This window comes from Nematolebias whitei, chromosome 22 (genome assembly GCF_014905685.2).
Source record: "Nematolebias whitei isolate Nwh7 chromosome 22, NemWhi1, whole genome shotgun sequence".
NCBI classification, from domain to species: Eukaryota; Metazoa; Chordata; class Actinopteri; order Cyprinodontiformes; family Rivulidae; genus Nematolebias; species Nematolebias whitei.
Window position 1 is genome coordinate 488523 of NC_056519.1, and position 8013 is coordinate 496535.

At 42.4% G+C, this 8013-nt stretch overlaps 1 protein-coding gene across 1 annotated transcript in view; it reads left to right on the top strand.

Moving 5' to 3' along the window:
- The window catches only part of lmo3 (LIM domain only 3), a 47501-nt gene that overhangs the window by 534 nt on the left and 38954 nt on the right, over window positions 1-8013 (top strand). The window lies entirely within an intron of this gene.

Consider the following 8013-nt stretch of genomic DNA (forward strand, 5'->3'; position numbering starts at 1 on the left):
TTCATATATTTACAATCACTTCCGGCGAGCTGATGGACAGCAGCTCCCTCCGGCTTCTCTGCAGTCTTTTATCATCAAACTGACCCGTTTTTTCGAACCGGACTAAAGTTGGTCTTCCTTCCAACCGAATTCGGTGTTCAGTGACTCAGAGAGCCGGACGGGACCGTTCAAAAATATACTTTTGTCCAGGACCGGCCGCTCTCATCCCACCGGTCACTCTGAGCGCACCCTGCCGGCCAGGTGACCCCTCGAGCTGGGGAGTCGTCGCACCAAGGTCCGGTGTTTTTTCTCTCTCTCTCTGGACCCCAACAAACTCTCATCTGGACCTTTATGGTTCTACCTGGTTCCGACAAGAATCGCCGGGTGGTATTTCGCTGGTTTTCTGCTGGACTGGCCCTCGTAGTGTCTTCATTGGTGTGGGGGAAGTGTACTCGTGTCCCCCGAACTGGTCCAGAACCGAATCGAGTTGGCTGAGGGGGACTTCGTCTTCAACAGAGCCGGTCTAAGCTTCAGTGAGCAGCCCGTTACTTTTAACGAAGGATGGTCCACCTCTGTGGAATCGCTGTGTTCATCTGGAGGAGACGCTCCGATGCTTTGAAGCGCCGCTGGAACCGGACCGGAGCAGAACCAGGCCAGGGACAACTTCAGCCTCTTCGCCTCTCGAGCTGAGGAGCGCCAGAGCCGGACTGGAGCAGAACCGGACCGGACCCGTTACGACTTCAGCCTCAGCCTCTCCAGTCAGTCTCGTTTTTCACCGAGGGTGCTGTCGGGCTAGGACCATGCCTTTCACTTCAGGAAGATTTTCTGGCAGCTCGCTTTGCTATTTGCTGCAAATTATCTGTTTCTGTTTCGGCCTGTTGATTCTGGACCCAGCTTCTGTTTCCCATGGGAGCATCCATCCTTCCATCCATCCATCCATCCATCTTCACTGGGGGGCCGGAGCCTCCCTCAGCCCAACTCAAACTGCAGTTGGGCCACCTCGTCGGGTTTGTTTGCCCACTTGAATTGTGACGTTTTATGGTCTGAAACTTTTCTGCATCATTCATATTATTGTCACTATTTTCAGTTCTCAGATTATCTGGAGTCACTGAATCTTGTTAATACACCTGGATCTGTCCATCACTGCAACTTTCGCTGTTTTTGGGTTCTGAATGATCACGTCTTCATTAATGTTTCTCATGGTTCTATTGTGGGGGCTAATTGTCACACTGTTAACTCCTGTAATTACACATCAGTCACAAAAAACTCAAGAAAATGTCTGATAATAATGTTGTTACTGCTCTCAGGGATTCAGCCCAACCCTGGACCCCCCACTAATTACAGCACACCAAATGACTTTAAAAACGTGTCTGGGCTTCATTTTCTGCATGTATCAATCAACCTTTATTTATACAGGTAAATCCCATTGAGCCTCGAGGACTCATTTACAAGAGAGACCTGATTTCAACAAAGAAAGATGACAACAATGGACAACAGCAACAACAATAAACAGTTATAAAAACTCATACTACAGGTTTTTTTTTTAACAAATAGGATGGCTAAAAGGAAAAAGGTAACAAAACAAAAAACAGCTAGATTCCAAGACAAATGTAGAAAACTAAAAACAGGAACATGTCTGCATTGGACCCTGCCAGGAGTCCAACAGATTCTTAAAGACACTTAGAGAGGTCAAGGTCGAGAGCTTTGTAAAACGCTCGTAGCCTTCTGAGAAAACTTGATGCCTTGAAAATTCTGGTACGTTCTTCTGGGGCAGAAGTAATCTGCATCTCTGAAACCTGGCTCAACAAATCTGTACTCAATAATGATCTGGTAATTAGAGCTGCAACAATGAATCGATAAAATCAATAAAAATCGATTATTAAAAGCGTTGGCAACGAATTTCATTATCGATTCGTTGTGTCGCGCGATTATGCATCTTTCACGGCGCTGCGGAGCCGTTTGGTTTTGTTCACGGGCAGCTCATTGTCAATGCTGACTGACTGAATAAAGTTTGAAAAAAAACTGCAGCGTGAGTTGAACAGAGCGAGGGGGGAGCAGAGCAGAGTGTTTTCAAAGGAAATTTAAGTAAATTTTACAAATGACCGACGCAGCGAAAACTGTTCGACACAAGTCCTCCAAAGAGTGGGAGAACTTCACAAAGATAAAAACTGAGAAGCATGTAGCTTTGAAAAGTGACGACACGACACGAGAGAACCACGGAGATAAACGTAAACATGTGGGAGTCACGAGGAGGAGGAAGGAGCTGCAGCTGATAACACTCTTCATGTGTTGCAGGTGAGTCTCTACAATTTAACACTTTGTTCTGTTTCAAGGGAGAAAACGTAACGTCAGTCTGTCTGGTAGATGAAGCTATTTGTTTGTTTGTTTGTTTGTTTTCTGATTAATGACGGTGATAGAGAACATGTGTAACTTTTTATTTTATTTAATTGGAACAAGCAGTGTTTAAATGTGATTTATAAATAAATCTAACACAAAGATAATAATTTAATGATTAAGCTTCAACTTTTAATTTGCTGGCAAAGTCTGAAGACACTGCAGGTATGGCAGGATGAATTGCATTTAAACAGGAATTAGAGTGATTTATTACATCTACTCAAATGTGTGTAATTAAGTATTTTATATGTGTGTGTGTGTTTAATTGCTCTTTTAGCTACTTTTGCCTGAACCTAACACTGTAAGTGAAACAAGGCATTTCTTGAGTTGCTGTAAATTATACTATAAAACATATTTACTGTCTCATTCCAGAGAACAACAACAAACAACATCCTTCATGATGGACAGACATCATGGACACCACAGCAGCAGCTGTCTTCACTGAAACATCCTGAACATGATCGTCACTGACATGAGACCTCTGTCCATGGTTGAAGACGAAGGCTTCACTACAATAATCCACACTTTTAATCCAGGTTACAATAATTCACACTTTTAATCCAGGTTACACTCTTCCCTCAAGGACTCATTTTACAAAGTAGCTACATATTGTGCAGGTATAAAGACACATTTGTATATATTTTTGTATACATTAATCTTTTTAAGCTATTTGACTACCTTTTATTTTTTTATTATTCAATATTTTACTAACAGAATAGTCAAGTAGCAACCTGTTTTTGTGTGAATTTCTATGTCAGTCAAATGTTCAATTTTGGAATAAAGGGGTGGAAATTAAAACGTTTTTTTTTTATTTTGCCGATTCATTGATTAATCAAAAAAATAATTGGCCGATGAATCGATTATTGAAATAATCGTTAGTTGCAGCCCTACTGGTAATCAATGGATTTAACATGTACCACTGTGATCGTCAAAAAAAGGGGTGGGTGGGGGGGAGTCGCTGTTTACATCAGAGATTCTCTGGTTTCTAGTCTTGTGTCTTCTAAAACAATTCCAAACCAAATTGATGCCTTAGCTGTAAACATCACTTTGAATGGAGGCAAGATCTTATCTGTAGTGTGTTGTTATCGTCCCCCCTCAGCAACACCTGAGGCTCTGTCCTCCCTGATGGAATTCCTTGGTAATTTAAAATTCAAAGAGATCTTTTTGGCAGGAGATTTCAACATTGACTGGGATAAGTCGACCCCCCTCTGTGATAAATTCAAGGAATGTTGCCTGTCTCTTAATCTTACCCAACTGATCAACTCTCTGACTAGATTAAATAAAAACCGCCCTGAAAAATCCTCCATCATAGACCCATTTCTAATAAATAAGCCTCACAAATTCCCTGGTACAGGTGTATTCGCTGATATTTTAAGTGATCACTGTGTGACAGCGACTCTGAGAGATATTAAACTTCCACCTTCTAAGCCCAGATTAATTCAAACAAGGGATCTGAAACATTTTTGTGAACAGTCATTCCTCTGGGATCTGTCTCACTTTGACTGGCATCGTATTCTGTTAACTGATGACGTGAACTCTGCTTGGAACTATTTTTATAATAGTTTCATTTATTTTGTGAACAAACATGCTCCTTTTCGTCAGTTCAGAATAAAGGGACGAGACAGCCCCTGGTTTACTCCAGAGCTAGCTGACCTCCTACACAGGAGAGATCATCTTTGGGCCACAGCGAGAAAATCTGACTCAGACACTGATTGGTTGAGTTTTTGACAGATGAGGAATAAATGTACAACTGCTGTCAAAGCAGAAAAACACAACTATTTCTTATCTCAGACCTCCAAAATGACCCTAACAGATTCTGGAAAACCATCAAATCTCTCTCAGGCACCACCCAATCATCTGACCTCCCATCACAACTTTTCACTAAGGTTGTTTTCACACCTGATAGTCCGGTAGACTCGGTTCGGTTGGGGACTAATATTCATGACCTTTTGTTACATTTGAGCTGGTGCATTTGCATTCACTCTGCACTGTGCAGTCGAGCCAACCTGTTGAACCAACCTGTTTCCCCGCTCGCCTGTGGAGGCGCTGCACCAAGAACTACTGAAAGAAACAACACAAAAACCTCTGAAGACATGTCTTCTTCTTCTTCTGGAAATAAAAACAAAAACGGAGTGGCATCAAGTTTTAGCAGTTTTAGGAGTTATATTTTGTCAGTTTTCAAAAATGGACTCAGCATGAGCAGAAGATGAGACAGAAGACCATGGAGAATATTGTTTTTCACACAAGACAGCTGACGGCTCCATATAAGGTCAGAGAAATGTGTGTTTGTTTGTCCTGCGCTGTACTCCACTTCTTGTGGAGCGGGGCCCGGTCTTATTACATTCACACTGTACATGAACCGCGCTGGAGTTCTCTTCTACCAGGCCAAGACCTAGGTTTTAGCCCGGGCCAGAGTTCGCCTTTTTGTTCCATGACAGAGTTTGATGGCGCGTTCACACCTTCCCAAACGAATCAGACTTTCTAGGAAAACGAGTTAGAGTTCAATTAAAGCGTACTAAACAGGGCAGTTGTGAATGCACCCTCACTCTGTTCCTGTGTCAAATAAGCACGAGATCCTGAACTGTTTCAACAAACATTTTGTTGCTTCTAGTTCTTTATTTGACACAGTTACTAATGGAAGATCAGCCACTTCACTTAATAACCAAACTTCTACAAATCAAATCTCTCCTACAAGTCAATCCTCAGTTAATCACAGCTTCTCTTTTTCTCCATTCTCAGTCAGTGAGGTCAATAAACTGTTAAAAGATCTTGATCCTAAAAAATCTGCAGGTCCAGATGAACTTCCACCTTATTTCTTAAGGCTGGCTGCTCATATCATCACAGTCCCTGTGACCCACATCTTCAATCTCTCTATAAGACAAAACTCCATCCCAGACACTTGGAAAACAGCCTTTGTTCTTCCTTTGCTGAAGGGAGGTGACCCCACCTCACTGAACAACTATGGACCAATCCCTAAACTCTGTATTTTAGCCAAGGTTCTAGAAAAACTGATAAACTCTCAAATCAAAAATGACCTGGACTCATTTAACATCTTACCTCCACATCAATCTGGTTTCAGGAAACAACACAGCACAACCACTGCTTCACTGAAGGTTCTTAATGATGTTGTTGAAGCACTGGATGCTAAAGATTATTGTGCTGCACTTTTCTTAGACCTGTCTAAAGATTCTGACTCTGTGGATCAGAACATCTTGTGTCATAAACTCTCAGAAATCGGTTTCTCAGAACACACCATTGGTTGGTTCTCTAACTATCTTTCAGATCTGAGGCAATGTGTTCAACATAATGGTACTTCCTCCAGTTATTTAACAGTCAACAATGGTGTACCACAAGGCTCAGTCTTAGGACCCACCCTTTTTACAATCTACATACATAACGCAGGTAAAAACATCCCTGATGCATCCATACATTTCTATGCTGATGACACAGTTGTTTATTGTCGAGCTAAAACTGTTGCTAAGGCTTTCCAGCTTTTGAAATCTGCATTTAACATAATCCAGTCTGATTTGTTCCGCCTCAAACTTGTCCTAAATGCCGACAAAACCAAAGGGATGCTTTTTTCAAATAGGAAGTTGGTCCCAGCAGTTCTTCCTCTGATTTTATCCTCAAATGGTGTCCCGATTGAGTTTGATTCCTATAAATATTTGGGTATCTTGGTCGACTCACATCTCTCTTTTAAGCTCCATGTGGAAAACTTGATAAAGAAACTGAAAGTTAAACTGGGTTTCTTTTTCAGAAACAGATCCTGTCTAACTCTAATGAATGTTAGGAAACACCTTGTATCTGTGACCTTCCTTCCCTCCATTGATTACGGTGACATTATTTACATGAACTCTCCTACAAGAACCCTGCAGATGTTAATGCACCATGATAGACAGCATCCAAGATTCATAACTGGCTGTAACTACCGTACCCACCACTGCACCCAGTATTCACTGGTTAACTGGTCACCATTAACTTCACACAGACTCTCCCACTGGTACATCTTCATCTTTAAATCACTTCTTGGTCTGCTGCCTTCATACATCTCCTCTTACACGTCTCTGTGTGAGTGCAGCTACAGCGTGCGCTCTCAGGACATCATTACCTGCAGTGTTCCCTCAGTGAGGACTGAACTAGATAAAAGGACCTTCTCCTACTCCGCTCCTGTTTCCTGGAATATCTTGTAAAAAGATCTGAAGCTCTTGACCTTTGACCTCTCTAAGTGACTTTAAGAATCTGTTGGATTCCTGGCAGGGACCAATGCAGACATGTTCCTGTTTTTAGTTTTCTACATTCGTCTTAGAATCTAGCTGTTTTTTGTTACTTTTTTTAGCCATCCTATTCGTTTAAAAAAAAAAACTGGAGGACGACTTTTTATATATACGCTGTTGTCCATTGTTGTCATCTTTCTTTGTTGAAATCAGGTCTCTCTTGTAAATGAGTCCTCGAGGCTCAATGGGATTTACCTGTCTAAATAAATGTTGAGTGAAAAAAAAAACATTACATATACATATATACATATATATATATATATATATATCTTAAGTTCCTTAAGGCTCTGGATGTTGTAGGACTGTGTTGGCTTACGTGACTCTGCAATATTGCGTGGACATCAAGGGAAGTTCCCCTGGATTGGCAGACCGGGGTGGTGGTCCCCCTATTCAAAAAGGGGGATCCTAGATTGTGTTCCAACTAAAGGGGGATCACACTCTTAAGCCTCCCGGTAAGATCTATTCGGGAGTTCTGGAGAGGAGGGTCCGTAGGATAGTCGAACCTCGGATTCAGGAGGAGCAGTGCGGTTTTCGTCCTGGTCGTGGAAAAATGGACCAGCTCTACACTCTCAGCAGGGTCCTGGAGGGTGCGAGGGAGTTTGCCCAACTGGTCTACATGAGCTTTATGGACTTGAAGAAGGCCTTCGACCGCGTCCCTCGGGGAACCCTGTGGGGGGTACTCTGGAAGTATGGGGTACTGGGCCCTTTGATACGGGCTGTTAGGTCCCTGTATGACCGGTGTCAGAGCCTGGTCCGCATCGCTGGCAGTAAGTTGGGCTTGTTCCCGGTGAGAGTTGGACTCTGCCAAGGTTGCCCTTTGTCACTGATTCTGTTCATAACTTTTATGGACAGAATTTCTAGGCGCAGCCAAGATGTTGAGGGGATCCGTTTTGGTGGCCTTAGGATTGCGTCTCTGCTTTTTGCAGATGATGTGGTCTTATTGGCTTCATCAGATCATGATCTACAGCTTTCGCTGGAGCAGTTCGCAGCCGAATGCGACACAGCCAGAATGAAGATCAGATCCTCCAAATCTGAGGCCATGGTCTTGAGCCGGAAAAGTATAGAGTGCCCTCTCCCCAAGTGGAAGGGTTCAAGTATCTCGGGGTTTTGTTCTCAAATGAGGGAAAAAAGGAACGTGAGATATATAGACACACACACACACATATACATATATATACACACATATATACACACATATACACACACACACACACACACACACACACACACACATATACATATATACACATACACACATATATACACACACACACATATACATACATATACAAAGTATATGTATGTATATGTGTGTCTCGGTGTGTGTCTGTTTCTGTGTGTGTGTGTCTCTCTCTCTCTCTTTCTC